At 37.0% G+C, this 16,791-nt stretch overlaps 1 protein-coding gene across 1 annotated transcript in view; it reads right to left on the bottom strand.

Annotated features, from left to right (window-relative positions):
- Positions 1–16,407, bottom strand: part of LOC140745721 (facilitated trehalose transporter Tret1) — a 29,913-nt gene extending 13,506 nt beyond the window's left edge. The window contains exon 1 of the mRNA XM_073077618.1: positions 16,219–16,407. The gene's annotated coding sequence lies outside the window, so the exon portion shown is untranslated. The remainder of the gene's footprint in view (positions 1–16,218) is intronic.
- Positions 16,408–16,791: the final 384 nt, after the last annotated feature.

Below are 16,791 nucleotides of genomic sequence, written 5' to 3'. Positions count from 1 at the left end.
ACAATTCTCAATAAGATTGGTATATTTTATGGAATATTAAAACAATACTGGCACACTTATACTTGCAGATGATCTCACGAATGATCGCCAATAAATATTCCTACTAGAGGCGTGAGAAACACGAACTATTATAAGAAATCGTAAATATTCATAATTAATAGATAAGTTATACAACTAGATATAGTTAATAATCATGAACACAGGACAAGATAATAATTTAGTGTATAAAGTTGTGTATTTTCTAGACCCGCGTTTCCCAACCTGTGGTCCGCGGACCCCTGGGGGTCCGCGAGTATATGTATGGGGGTCCGCGGTGTCATCTCTGGACCATACATAAATCGCTCATTAAATGCATAAAGGCCGCAAAACGAAAAATCGGCTAACCAGTTTTATTAGAAAAATGTGATCTAAGCACACGGTGTTTTAAAAAATTAAAAAAGATGCATCCAATCATGTATAACAACACTATTATTAATCTATAAAAAAAAACATAAATTGGTTTTTCAAATTTTGTTTTGGCTCTCCTGTAAAAAAATGATATTTGGGATTGCGTTTTTTTCGCTGTTTATTTTATTAAAGGGGTCCGTGAAAACTGTACTTGATTTCCTAAGGGTCCGTGGACTGAAAAAGGCTGGGAAACACTGCTCTAGACAACAAATAGTGTTAGATCTAACATGTTTTGTTATTACAAAAAGATTTTGTTATAAAGAAGAAAGAAATACGTGTGGCGATGGTGCCGCTGGAGTCGAACCAGAGAGGGAACTACCACCTTCTAATACATATCTAAGTATAAAGTGTCGTGGAAGTGATAGGATATATTTTTAGTGTTTTTTTTTTTGTTTTTACAATAATTCTCAAGTAAATGTCATTGCACGTCCTTCAGCAATGCATTGAATCCGGTTATTATAAATGCCTCGAATATCCAGTTAGCTGCATTCAATAAATATTTGTCTGCACTGCATACGTCAATGGTTTTTCTTGATGAGAATATCTGGCGATGATTTCAACATCGATCGAGTGGATTGAGGTAATTGACTTTAACGATAGGACAAACAAACACACACAAGATCTTGTAAGTCCTCCGTTTTTTTGTTTTGATGTACTGAACCATCAATAGGGAATTCTCTTACTTAGCTTTTATTATCAAATGTATGGTAAAACCTGGTTAGATAGATTCAAAGCCGGCGATGTATTAGCATTTCCTGAGGTGTTGCAAATGTCTATAAAACGGTGACTGCTTTCCATACTTACTAGTGGAAGAACCCTTTGTAGTTGACCCCAGAACACCACCATTCTCAGTTCTGCCAAATAAAAAGTGTTACGCGCTGTTTGGTTTGAAGGGTGTGCTGATGGAGATAATAATATTATGATAATAGTAGATAATAATAGGTACTTATCTAAGTCGTTCCAAGTTAGTCCGCAGCAACTCATTTATTGCTGACCTCAGATAGGACTCTAATCTTACTTGTTTAAAGATTCTTGGGCGGCAATCTTGTTTGCTACGTCGATATTATAAAAAAAGTAAAACGGAACAGTCATTCTCGAGTTATACCCGCAAAACAGAGTACAAAAATAAGTACTGCATTAGCTCATTATCATATAATGCAATTATGCAATCGGTCCCACCGTATTTAGTGCATCAAGTTCAGGGTGTTAGGTCAATTCGGTTCAGTTCCGTCGCGCAATGGAGTTGCATTGTAATGAAGACCGGATTACTTATTATGAAAGTTATTAAAGTACCTAATGTATTCTACTTAGAGATAAGATTTTGGATAATATGGGGAAATATTTCCATGTTTAATGATTTAGATAAAAACAATTTAATTTGGCAGAAAGGAAACTCACAGAATCTTTTGATCGACTCGAAAAAATATTAAAAAAAAATGAGAGCCGTCACGGGACGCCTGGCAGATGTGAAACATCGACATTATTTTGTAAAAGTAATATGCAGAAAAGAACATATTGTGATAGGAACTAAATATGTCATAATGATAAAATAAAATATTACGATATTTTTCCAGATAACGATGACTATTTATTGAATTCGATTGCGCATGGCGACGCGTCGCCACACCGTACACACTACTGCATATAGACGGTATATATATACCATCGTATAGCGTGGCGTCGCCACGGAATGCGTCGCCACGCCAGAAATCGGTTTTACGTGCGGCTATAGATGTTTTACATCAATAATGGATAGGAAATATCTAATATACGAAAGCATACACAAGATTGTTTTTCAATTCTACGACGATATGAGCCTATAAGTACTATAATACTATAATACTCATATGATTGCATGTTGTGTATTATTTTTAAGATTCTGAAAATCAAATATTATCACAATCTGGGAGTAGATAATAAATCGTGGATAAGCTTATCTGACAAAAGATTGTAAAGTGGTATATATAGGTTTACTTTATCACATGACGCGTTCCACCTTAGTTATTATAGAATAGTATAGTATAGTATAGTATAGTATAGTATAGTATAGTATAGTATAGTATAGTATAGTATAGTATAGTTAGTCTATGTTACAAATGTATCTAAGCCCGAAGTTCAAAAGATTAAAATAAAATATAGACGTAAAATTGTCAAATTTCAAACTTAGCTGAAGCAATCATTAAAGATAATGCAGAGGCTCTCCTTCCATTCTGATCTTATCTAATAATTGGCCAAGTGCAAGTCGAACCTGCACCCGGAGAGTTCCGTACCACCAACATTTTTTTTTATTTCTAGTATTTGTTATTATAGCAGCCATTGATACAATACAATATTAATACAATACATTGTAAAAATTTGAACTGTCTACCTATTACCGTTAAACAGATAAAGCGAAAAACGTAACTATCAGTTTAATGTACCTTTGTCGACCCCCATTTATTTTTCTACTTTTTTTACTTTTAGTATTTGTTATAGCGGCCACCCTTATACCGACTCTAATTCAAATTCAAATTCAAATCTCATTTATTCAAAATTGATTCATATAGAATACTTTTTGAAAGTCAACAAACTACCACCGCTTCGGAAGGTATTTCGCTATGGAGAAGAAGCGGCGCAAGACACTCCATACGTGTGCATATTTGCATCTTTTAAATGGTAAATAATATACAATTTTACATAGTGGTACCTACATATAATTAATTTTTGATGTTGGAGCTGGAGTTGTCATACCATACGGATTTATCATTTAAGTACTGATTTACATTATAATGAGCTTTTTTACATAAAGTTAATTTTATAGTAGATTTAAACCTTTTCTCGGATAAATCGATAATGTCTTTTGGTATTTTATTGTAGAAACGAATACAGTTCCCCATAAAAGAATTACACACCTTGCTTAATCTAAATTGAGGTATGGCCAATTTATCTTTATTTCTAGTATTATGACTGTGCCTATTATATTTTTTTTCCAAAGAAGAATAATTTTTGCGAGCATATAAGATATTTTCATAAATATATTGACTAGGCACTGTCAAAATATTTATAGATTTAAACAGTTCTCGTAAGGACTCACGGGGGCGAAGACTATAAATGGAATATATAAAAAAGTGTTTATCTATTACGGTTCAGAAGATAGAGCCCTGTGACAGACGGACAGACGGAAAGACAGCGCAGTCTTAGTAATAGGGTTCCGTTTTTACCCTTTGGGTACGGAACTCTAAAAAGTACCTATCACGTCAGTCTGTCAAGTTTTAATATAAATCTTTAGAAACTACGTAGATTTTATAATAAGGGTCAATGAGATGTAGGAGCAATATCAGAGTCATCCTGTTGCACACAATTGAACTCCGACGTTCAATTGTAATGTGGCATGATATGATAATAATTAAACAGCAGTGTTTGTTTATTCCTCAGAACAACGCGGACCTCTTTCTTGTCACGCAGGTGTCCGCGTGTCTATATATTAATCCTTTTTGAAGGTAGTAGAACTCTTTGTGGTTCGACACCGGCGGCACCACTGCCACACCTATTTCTGTCTCATAACAACAGCGTTAGGCGCTGCTGTGTTCTGGTTTGAAGGGTGTGGTAAGGGGGACATACTTTTCCGAGGCGTTTAAGCTTAAACCTCAGGCGCATCTGTGGTCGACCTCAAGTAGGAATATAACCCTATCTGGGGTTGATTACAGATGTCCATGGGCGGAAATAGCTACTCACAACCAGATGGACTACATGCTCGTTTGCTACTCCTATATTAAAAAAAAACCCGCTGCAGTCTCATCGCCTTCCACGTGCGTTTGGCTTGACAGGAAACATATATTATTGTGATTCGACTACAGGGTTGGAAATCACAGAAACAAGCGACAAATCTGAGTGCAAAGTCACATTTATAATATAAACGCCGGGTACAATACAATACACTACATCTTATTACAGTATCTAAAGTGAGTAAACCGCAGTATCTATGAAACGATACGTTTCAAGTGGCATGCGGACCGCCACGCGGGACTCAAGTCCGCGTGATAGGAAAGCATCTTACCAGAAATCTACGAATGATTGAAAAAAAAAAGGTTTTCATAAACAATAAAAATAAAACTTAAAGCGAAGTCATAAATATGTTATCAGAAATCCGTGTTATAATTATAGTCGTCACAAATAAGTTTATCATTGTCAAAATCATTCAAGAAACCATTGACCCTTGAACTTTAAATATTTGGTTATGATAACCGAACAATATTATAAGCATGAAGTTGTCTGTTTTAGATAAGCCTTCTGTTCATAGTCAAAAAGTGGCCCAATCTACATACATCCTCTTAGTTATGATATAGCTGATATTACTAAATATTCGGTTAGTCCTGTAGCACCTGGATATTTTTATGTAGGTATTATATCCATGTACCTAATTATATATGGCGACTTCCTGCAACTTGGCAAGACATATCGCTAGATTCTAAACAGCTTGCATATATACAAGCTCCAAACTGGTACTGTTAGAGCAAGACTGCTGTGCGGCCATGGACACCTATGCTGACGGGAAATCTCCCGCTGGCAAAATGAAATATATATTCGCCTCCTACGTTCATCATCATCATCATCAGCCCATTACTGTCCCACTGCTGGGCACGGGTCTCCTCTCAGAATGGGAAGGATTATGCCATAGTCCACCGCGCTGGCCAAGTGCATATTGGACTTCACATATCTTTGAGATATATATTTTTTTATTATAAATCTCTCAGATATGCAGGTTTCCTCACGATGTTTTCCTTCATTGTTTTAACAAGTGATAATGCAAGTGATAGTGCCTGGCTGGGATTTGAACCTCGGACCCCTCGATCGAGAGGTCAAGTTTATTAACCACTAGGTTATCACTGCTACCCTACGTTATATGTAAGTAACTTTGCATCTTTCGAATTTCAAATTACCTTCAAGTACTATCTTTATTTAACTGCAATTTTCCTTTTACTAAACACGTTCCGAGAAATTTCGCAATATCTATTTCAAGTGGGACCCACATCGGTTAAAAATAAGCAGGAAAATAATACCTACATATATTATTACTTATCTTACTTACATATATTATTATATATTATTAATAATATATTATTATTTATATATTATTAATTATCACTTACTTTAAATGTAAAGGAAAAGATTTAAGCTTGAGAATTCTAAAAATAAAGTCCTAAAAGGTGTGTGAAGCCCATTAACTTGCCAGCGCGGGGAATTACAAACTAAATTCAGAGAGGAGACCCGTGCCCAGCAGTAACAAATAGGTTGACAAATAGAACATATAGGTACGTATATAATATACGTGTATTAATGTTTACTTGTTTACGCATTCCAATCGTAATAACACGCATATTCCACGAAGGGTGGTAGCTTCCATAATGGAGTGTCGATAAACATCGGCGCCAAATCTGACGCTGATAGTGTTATCACGGCTGTCCACTTGTCCTTCGATTGAGATTGGTAGATAGGCAAACAATTGATTTACATGTTGTATTGTCCTGTTTACTATGGATAGTATTTTGAATTGAAGTGAAATTGTATGGAAAATAATCGCCTATTTAACACATAGGGAAATAAGAAATATGTCAAGTGTGAGTCGGGTTCACAGATGAAACGCATTGCGTATAAGATCTAGCAAAAACAGCTAAAAACGCAAAAAATGTATGGAGACGTCATGTACTTATGTTTTTACTTTTTTATTTTTATTTTTAGAATTTATTGTCGCAGTGGTCATACGAATAGGTATTTACATTGGAATTGCAAGAAATTATTACCTATCTTGATGTAAACCTATTACCGATCTTGATGAGTCTAATTTTATCTACAGATCTTGATCTGTTATAAGGAGACGGAGTCCTCTGTAACAAAGTTTTAGCCTTAAACGGGTTCCATTGAAACCCTTTTAGTTGGGAACCCTAGAAACTTAGCATTAACTCCTATGTACCTATAACTATAGTGTGTGTGTGTGGAAATGTCAATGAAACGAAATAATAGCACATTTACATTTTTTTATGTACTTATAATTTTCATAAGCACGAGTAAATATAACTTTCTTAATACTCATTGTCCCACATTAAGATTTCCCGTATCGTGGATGCAACGGAAACACACACACACACATCCATATCCCACCAAAAATCTCAAAATATCGTACATAGATCACACCCAGAGCCCGCAAGGCAGATCAACAGTACTTATGGTATTTACAGCCACTTAACAGATAGCGCACCTTAAGTGGGTTATGGTATATCAACAAGATTAGAATAATCCCCGCTACCGTTCGGCAATACTTGTGATTATAGGATCTTGTAAAAGTATTATATTTATCTCATTCGGTTGCGGTTGTATTTTATTTAAAATATAGAAAAAGCAAGCGAGTAAGTAGTCCATCTGATGGTAAGTGGCTACTGCCGCCCATTGACATCTGTGATCAACTCCAGATAGGATTAGATATTCCTACCTGAGGTCAGCCACAGATGCGCCGCACTTAACTCGAACACCTCGGAAAAGGATGTCTCCCTTACTACACCCTTCAAACCAGAACACAGCAGCGCTTAACACTGCTGTTATGAGGCAGAAATAGATGTGGCGGTGGTGCCACCGGAGTCGAACCTCAGGGGTTTCTACCACCTTCAAATTATATTATATTCAATTTATATTATAGAAGTAGTAATCAAGCATATAAGCCTGGTGGTAAATGGGAGCTGCGTCATCTATATATAATAAGTTCTATATGAAGATTACTGATGCACTCCTGGACTAAGATGGTCAGCTGATTTGTAAGTCAACTGGCAGCTACTACACCCTACCAACAAAAAGCAGAACTGCGTCAAAATAGGAAATTTGTGTGGCGATGATACCACCTCGGTAGAACCATTGGTGCTTCCACATTTCAAAATTGATTTCAACCTTGATTACGTGGAGAAACCCTAGATTCCTCTCAGCCGCGGGGGCAATAGAGAAGATAGTCTGGACTCTCATCGACTAAAACCCTACGGTGTTCTAGATGCTCTTTTTCATGTCCATGCGGTTCTGATGGTCTTTGCTTTCCTCCCAGCCCATCTCTATTCGAACTTCGATTTGAAACTAGAAACTCATAGTATTTAATACATCACTTGTCACATGTCGGTCTTAGTCAAAAAACGTGTCAGTTCCAATGGTCAGTTACAATTTATGGTACAAATCTAAGTCCAAAATACATAATCCGTAACCGAGTACCATAAACCAAGTTTGCAACTATCTGCTTAATAAAATCTGATTTTTATTCCACTACAACTTACGTTACTGAAATTGCTAATAGACGTAATAAAGCGATTCACGTACGCCAATGTTATAATTCCGTAGACTAAGTAACGAATAGAAGGGCCTAACGTAATTTTTAATCATAATTTTATCTATTATATGTATACAGATGTCAGTTTCAATACCCCATAGATAACCGTAATTAACCCCAAATAGTATACTGGAAAACAAAAAATGAAATGATATAAAAAGAAACTCGGCGACTTAAAAATAATTCCTATATCACTCCCACAATTTAGCTGAATACAAGGACACTTCATATACCTCTTAAAATCCTTCAAGGTGTTTGGGCTACAGGACACGCCAAGGCCAAAAAACATTACCTTCGACTCGGGTAAAAATACAAATCTATTCAAGTTCCGAAATACATTTTTTCTTAAGAGATGAAGATGCATTCTACACTCACAGCCCCACACTAGGATTCCTTGTATCGTGGGTGTCATAGACACACAGAGATAAATACACAAATACAGACCCAGGAGCAGAAATCTAAATACATAATTTAGATTGATATCTAAATGGGACCTGTTCGATGGTCCTGGGTTCGATCCCCGGCTACACATCAGTGTAGCCCTTTGCGCATCAAAACAGTATGGTAACCGCTGCGCCACACGTATCGTCAGAAAAATATTCTGCTATAACAATATGCTATATCTCCAAAAATCTAAATAATCAGTCCTCTGTAATTTCTACACATTCGTTGGTCTATGGGTCCAACAAGTGTCCCTTATCACCACACTGTTAATGTTTAGATAACTCGCACCGGTCATCCTGATAAGTATGCATACTACCACTTTTTATATCAATACGTAAATTGTTTTATAACTTTATAACTATATTACTTAGATGAGTTTTGGCGGAAGTTATGCTAATAAAACACATGATTTAAAAAGTTTTAAAAGTTAAGTGCGTAACAGGAATCAAAGTACACCGTGGTGTAATGCGCTGAGCTGCTACTGCGTTCCATACTGCGCGAGAGACGTGGGGTCAAACTCAATGACGACGTGTTTCAAACTTACGCAACTAAAAATATTTTTTGTCCCTGTAGTTCCGGGACCAGAATAGGGCTACAGTATCTCATGCTTGTCGTAACAGGCGACTAAAAGGGGCTTTCGGGGTTGCGGGCGGTAAGAGTGGGAGCTCGAACCGCCCGGTTAACGACGCCGGGAAGGACGGCGGTATGTGTGGTCGCATACCGTCGTATACATCGAAAAGTGTGGTGATTCAATCACACTTGGGCGGAGCCCGACGGGGCAGTGCGCTGAGAGGACTCTGGTTGCGTTCCTTTGGAGATCCCGGAGTCATCTACGCACTGCTGAGGACGGCCACCGGGAGGGTTTTAGTGCGGTAAAAAACCCACCCCCAATAACCCCGTATCGCTCCCACGGCACCGGGTACCATTTGAAGGTTTTCCCCTCCAAAAAAAAAAGGAATCAATCATTATTTATCATAGTTGCTGGTTTAGGAAAACATCGAAAGGAAGCCTGTGTGACTGAGTCTGTAAAAAAGTCTAACAACCTATACTTTAAGTCTTGTGGAGGACTATGATCTAAATCTAAACTCTTTCCACTCTGAGAAGAGAACCGACCTCAACAGTTCGGCAGAAATAATTTACATTACATTTAACATACTTTGAGTTGAAAATGCTGACATGTTGATGAAATGGAATTTATCCGCGGCGTTCCAACATAGTCCTCAGAGACAATGGCGGACTCTTTGGAGTCCCGGGGCGGAAAGTTGAATGGAGGCATCTACTCTAAAAAGTTGATTTGGTTATACAAAATTACAAATCGCACATATTCGCAAATAAAAATTGCACAGGATCGGGAGAAATGGCGACTTCTTGTATCGGAGGCCAAGACTCACTTCGGGTCGACGAGCCACCGGAGTAAGTGAGTAAAATTACAAATCTAACATATTCGCTTTATTATATTATATTATATTATATTATATATTATTCGCTTGTGATTCGGTGAACTTCTTTTTTCGCTGAGTGATACACATTTCATAGATTGTTTGGTTCTGACGACCTTTTTTTAGCAACTGTGTTTGGAGGTCCCCCAGGTACAGAGGCCCGGGGCGGACCGCCCCTTCCGAATTAAGCCGCTAGAGCTCAGGGGTAACAACGCATTTATCTGGGGGTTGATAATAGATATCCATTGGCGACAGTGGCCACTTATCATCAGGTGGTCTGCGTATTCGTGTATGATTACACGAATACGGGTAATCAGTACACGAGTGAAGGTGGTAGAACCCTTTGTGGTTCGACTCCGGCGACACCATCGCCACACCTATTTCTGCCTGATAACAGCAGTGTTAGGCGCTGCTGTGTTCCGTTTGAAGGCTGTGGTAAGGGAGACATACTTTTCCGAGGCGTTCCAGCTTAGTCCTCAGGGGTAGCGGTGCATCTGTGGCCGACCTCAGGTAGGAGTATCTAATCCTATCTGGGGTTGATTAGTAGTAGGCATGCTAGACTGCTACTCTTAAAAAAAATACGTGGAATGTAGGTACTTGACTTTCAATTATTTACCTCGTTTTCGTGTCCTAGTAAATATGACAATAGCTTGTCTGTCAGTCCGTCCGGCCTCGTTTAGCTCAGGAAAGCTCATTATCGCTACTTAGCGGTCAGTTAGTCGCATATCGGTATTAATTGCACCCTCTTAGACCATTTGCGTTGTATGCAGAATGGTTGCATTCGTAAGAACTAATCCAAATAGCAGAGTGGTTGAAAATCGGCCACTCAGTCTAGGAGTCCGAGGTTTGAATTTCAGGCACGCAAGTCTGATTTTTAAACTAAATGCATATTTAAAATTTATCACTTGCTTAAACGACGAACGAAAACATTGAGAGGGAACCGTCATACCTGAGAGGCCTTAAAAATGTTCTCAAAGGTATGAGAAGTCTATCAATACCCAATAGGCCAGGGCGGTGAACTACGGACTAATATTTCTTATTCTGAGAGGGGACCAGTGCCTAGCAGTGGGTAATGGGTCAACGACGAGCCAAATAATAATTCACAGCGGATGAGAAACTATATTCTTTAAGATTTAGCAAACGAGCATGTACTTGATACTTAATGGTCATTGCCGCCCATGTACATTTGTAACACCATATAAAACTATCTGAAACCGATTACGGGTGCGTGTCTATCCAATATTGTCTAAAACAGTGGGAAATTTGATAATATCTTATGCATTTTTTGCCTACCAAAGACCGAAATTTGACAATGTCTAGTATGAAAAAATTGTCAAAGACTATCTTAGATAGATAAAACATTGCAAGATTGAGTATTAATAACGGTAACCTCCGTTATTAATACTCAGTAAATCAGTAGACACACACCCTTCTAACGAAACGCAAGATAGATTAATACATTAGTATGTAAACGATAAGGGTAGTAAGGGGGATGATATTAGGCGTCCGAAAGGCGCCAGACATATGAAGACGTCTGAGTGTCCAAATAGATGAATAATTATGTGTACGTACCTATATGTATATAAATAGTTATTAACTATAATAAAAACATTTTTATATATTTTTTATAATTTAGGAGTAGCAGAGGTGCATGCAGTCCACGTGGCTACTGCCACCTATGGACATCTGTAATCAACCCCAGATAGCAGCGCTTAACACTACTGTTATGAGGCATAAATAGGTGTGGCGGTGGTGCCGCTGGATTTGAACCACAAAGGGTTCTACCACCTTCAGAAGTTTGGTAGTTAGGAATTAGTGTCAAATGATTATTAGGCTGTAGGACGTGCCAAAGTAAGAATCATACATACATACACTTGAAAAAGATTACCCTTCGCATACAGGTAAAAATCTACGGAATGGTGACTATCTTCATAGTTCATTCATTACAATTAGAGATGCGCCGAATATTCGTTTGGTATTCGGTATTCGGCGTATTCGGCATTTTTTTTGCTATTTGTATTCGGCCGAATTATTCTGTTTTAGTGCCGAGTATATTCGGTTCGACTATTTCTATTTTCTTGTATACACGACATGGTACAAGGAGTAAAACACAAAACTTCTATAAGATTTATGTTATATTTTAAGTCAAACTAAAATCCTATGAAGAATGTGTTGAATAAATCTAATAAAATAAAGTAATCAAACTTCAAATCAACAGTTATTTTGAAACCTCAAGTCAACACATTTATTACTTAATCTATAGTTAGTATAGTCAACATTTATTTTTAACCTTAAATCAGTATTTACTTTTAAAACTCAAATCAACATTTTAAAGTGTTAATGAACACACATAACTGGTAAATTGACAATATAGAAATGGTAAATCGAATAATTTGGCCGAATATTTTTGGTTCGGTTAAGGGTAAACCGAATATTATTCGGTATTCGGTTATTTGGTGAAACCACTATTCGGCGCATCTCTAATTACAATATACAGGCGTGGTTCCAGGAGGCGGGTCACAGGGGTCCTGTCTCCCACAAAATCGTCGAGTACAACTCGCACTTAGTTAGACTCTTTTGGTAAGGCCACCCTGCATGGATTGCTCTGCCGCGGGGATGCGGAGAGGGTATGCCGGACTTTACAACAAACTAAAATATTATTTTAAAAAGCGTTAGAAAAAAGTGGTTTAGTTTAATCAAATTTCCCCTGTGAGTAACCCCCCAACCCCAAAATCTTATTCGAATTAAAATTCAAATCTCATTTATTCAAAATTGATTCATATAGAATACTTTTTGAAAGTCAACTAACTACCACCGCTTCGGAAGGTGTTTCGCTATGGAGAAGAAGCGGCGCAAGAAACTCCATACGTGTGCATATTTGCATCTTTTAAAGGGTACATAATATACAATTTTACATAGTGGTACATATAATTAATTATTGATATTGGAGCTGGAGTCATACCATGCGGTTTATCATTTAAGTACTGATTTACATTATAATAAGCTTTTCTCATAAAGTTAGTTTTATAGGCTATTTAAACTTTTTATTTTTATGTACCAATCACGCCTGACACTATCTTACTCAGCCATACATACATAGAGTTTATATGTATGTACTTGGTAACGTGTAGGACGTGTATATAAATAAACGAGGAACGAAATGAAGACATCCGTTCGTCGAGTATCCATTTACGAAAGAAATTACCCCATTTAACGTGCTCGTTGTTGTTCGTGTGTATGGCAACAATTGGCGAATACCAGTGATATGGTATTGTGCTATAGTCATATACTGTCTAATAATATCATTTTATTATTATTTTTATTATAATATCATTTATAATAATGCTTATCAAACGAGCATGCAGTCTACCTAATGGATAAGGTCACTGCCACCATCGTCAACCCATTACTGTCCCACTGCTGGGCAAGGGTCTCCTCTCATAGTCCACCGCGCTGGCCAAGTGCGTATTGGTAGACTTCACATAACTTTGAGATTTTTTTTTTATAAATCTCTTAGGTATGCAGGTTTCCTCACGATGTTTTCCTTCACCGCTTAGCAAGTGATCATTAATTTCTAATACGCACATAACTTTGAAAAATCAGAGGTGCGTGCCTGGGATTTGAACCTCGGACCCCTTGATCGAGAGGCCGAGTTTCTTAACCACTAGGCTATCACTGCCACCATGGCTGTCTGCTATCAAGTCTAAATAAGTTTAAAGTCATTAGAATAACTTAGAATGCCTCGGTTGATGTTTTATTTCAAGTATCATTCCCTTTCAACCAGAACACAGTAGCGCTTAAATAGATAGATAGATATTCTTTATTGCACACTTCAACAGAATAAAACAATGATATACATTTATATACTTAGCACTGCTGTTATAACGCAAAAATAAGTGTGGCGGTAGTGCCTACGGAATCAAACCAGAAAGAATTCTACAAACTTTATCTCGATTTTTTGCCTATAGCTACTGGGTTCTAATGAGATTCAAAATGAAAAAAAATATTTCGGCATATTTTTACACAATGTTAAGGTGTAATACGAAATATAAAAATGGTAGGACTAAAAAGGGTTGGGCGGATTGATTTCTTTATTACAGATGCCCATGGACGGCAAAAGCCACCAGCGGTTATTGTCAGGCAGACTTCAACCTCCGACTCCAATCTTATGAAAAAATTGAAGATACATTTTAAATAATCGTATGAAAATAACATAAGCGTATGTCATCATTCTAAGGCTGATTGTATACCACTAAACAATCACTTTTGTAAAACGGATGACTAATTTATTAATAAAATGCACTAACACACGCTGACAACTCATTCGGTATTCTTAGATAAGGCATCAAATAGTTCATACGTTCTCAACTTGGGCGGTCGCACCCCCTGGGCCTTTTAGGGTGTCTAAACGGGTCTAGAGCTAAATTGTCGAAATGTAGACAGTCAAAGATAACAAAAAGCCTGGCTGATTCAGGCCTCAAATGAAAAAAGGCATCTTAAATACAATTTTAGATTATTTTTCAAACGTATAAGTGAAGAATCGGTGTTGCATTTATCATAAAATAAATCTGTAGAAGTAAAGGAAAGGTTAAAACTAACCATTTTGCAATATTAAGTTATTAAGTATTTTTTTTGATAACTGTGTTTACTAGATTTTTATTTTTAAATATGTATCGATTAAAGCAGAACACTGTATCTTTATTCATATATACGCGCTGTTCTTTCTTTGTAAATGTCGCGAGGTTGAGAACCTCTGGTATGATCGACAAGCGATTGACATTACAAAGTACAACGCGTATTTCCTATAAACATTAGCACTGCCGCCAAAACATCATTTAAAAAACTTTGTTTCTTGGCGATGTGCACCTATTTTTAACCCCCGACGCAAAAGAAGTGTTATAAGTTGATCTATCTGTCTATGTGTCTGTTTGCCATCATAGCTTCTAATATTGAAGTAGCCAACGAGCATGCAGTCCATTTGATGGTAAGTAGCGACTGCCGCCCATGGACATCTGAGGTTGGTCCTTGAGGACTAAATTGGAACGCCTAGGATAAGTATATCTGCCATTTTACACCCTGCGCTCTCTGCAAAGCGGGACACAGCAACGCTTAACACTACTGTTATAGACAAAGGGTTTGACCACCTTCTAATATTCATTTACCTTTAATCAGAACAAAACGACTCAGTTTTTTTTTATATATAATATGGAGTAGCAGACGAGCATGCAGTCCACCTGATGGTAAGTGGCTACTGCCGCTCATGGACATCTGTAATCAACCTCAGATAGTATTAGATATTCCTACCGGAGGTCGGCCACAGATGCGCGCTACCCCTGAGGACTAAGCTGGAACGCCTCGGAAAAGTCTGTCTCCCTTACCACACCCTTCAAAACGGAACACAGCAGCACCTAACACTGCTGTTATTAGGTAGAAATAGGTGTGGTGGTGGTGTGGTGTGGAACGACTCAGTTCTGGTTTAAAGGGTGAAATAGGTAGAGTTCTCTAGCAGGGTACAATATTTAGCGTTAATTATCTAAAGCATTGACATTGTAGGTACGTTCATAATAACTGCAAATTGAATTAGACAGTGATCAGTCATCGTTTTCAAGTCCAATGTCAAATCTCATGCTTCAGCCATAGCAGATATCAATAATTAGTACTTAATGGTACATTACGAACATCTATTTGTGTACTTCGAAAAGATAGGTAGTAAAGTAGTAGGTAGGAATTCTAGATTTTTTGGTAAAAAGACATTCCGAGTCTATGCCATAAGAAAAATACCTAATCTGTGTCACTTGTTTAAGTCCCTGTATCTTTGCATAAATCTCCTCAAAAATGTCTAAGTATTTTTAAGCTTAACAACACAAATCTTTTAAGCGTATAATCCCTGAACCGAAAACAGAAATCTAAACGATATTTGTGTGACCGGGGATAGAACCCGGATACCTTTATATTTCAAACAAGAGTTATTATCACTACGCCACGTGGGCAGGACAAAAATTTAAAATAACTGGTTATGACAATAGCGGTTACTTTGATATTATGTTTTATACTGAAGATTACATAACATAACGACAAAATCTGTATTACTTAAAATAATTTACAAATTAATAATGTTGTCTAACTAAAAGCGTGCACCGAAATTTTTCGAAACTTTTGGAGGTAGTAAAATTATGTGCCCTGAATTAATGCAGGTAGAAACTGAAAGTGTCCTGAACTAGGAATAATCAATTTTAAAGTGCAGATTAACATTTAATGCCCGTTTTTAACATTGTATTATTCTTGTTAATAATTACATTAAATGCATAATTTGAATAGTACTATTGACTGTTGACTAATTATTCAAATTGCTTACACTTTACTGCACCATCAATTTTTACGTTAATTTATTTCCTTGTACAATTTTAGTCTCTTAAAAAGATTGGTTTGAAGTTATCATTAGAACCAAAGTTACCATAAAATTCATTATTAAAACAGGAAAAATCCACTCAATTTAATATTCTAGCACGTTTTAAAATAAACGTGGGTAGCGTAAATCGAAACACTTACCAATAATCCAGCGTACAAACTATAAAATCAGAGCGGCATTGACCACGCACAACGCACCACAAAAAACAAAAGATAAAAATAAATCTGAGAGATAATACCGATATTCGAAATTATGTAACGATGTTTACCGCGCGGGAACAGACACGTTCTTCTCGCGCGCGATTTTGGAACACTGGCCAAATAATTCGAATTTACCCACTACGTCGGGAACGCCTGTTCCCATTGGTCGGACGTATGGATTTTTATTTTTTTACTATGGTTACGGATACAGCCGACAGCCAGCAACATTTATTACCATACTATTTCCTGTTAAATTTCGCCTTATGGATACGTTACTGATAAATATTATAATCAGTACATGTCGAAATAATATGTTACAATGTAATCACAGTTACGAATTTTATTACATCAACATTTTTATTCTCTGAACTTAGCTAACTTCACGGAACTAAGCTGAACTAAACATAAGTAGAAAAGTAAATTAATATCTGTTTATCCTAACCTACAGTTTAATACATAGAAAATGACTACTTGAAACGCCTTTACTTTCGTATTTTTTCTCCAAATTGCACA

The sequence above is a fragment of the Epargyreus clarus genome, unplaced genomic scaffold (assembly GCF_041222505.1).
Source record: "Epargyreus clarus isolate Ecla_fem2 unplaced genomic scaffold, WU_Ecla_fem_2.2 ptg000002l, whole genome shotgun sequence".
NCBI lineage: Eukaryota > Metazoa > Arthropoda > Insecta > Lepidoptera > Hesperiidae > Epargyreus > Epargyreus clarus.
The sequence above is the reverse complement of the archived record's forward strand: the minus strand, read 5'-3'. Positions and strand labels throughout refer to the sequence as shown.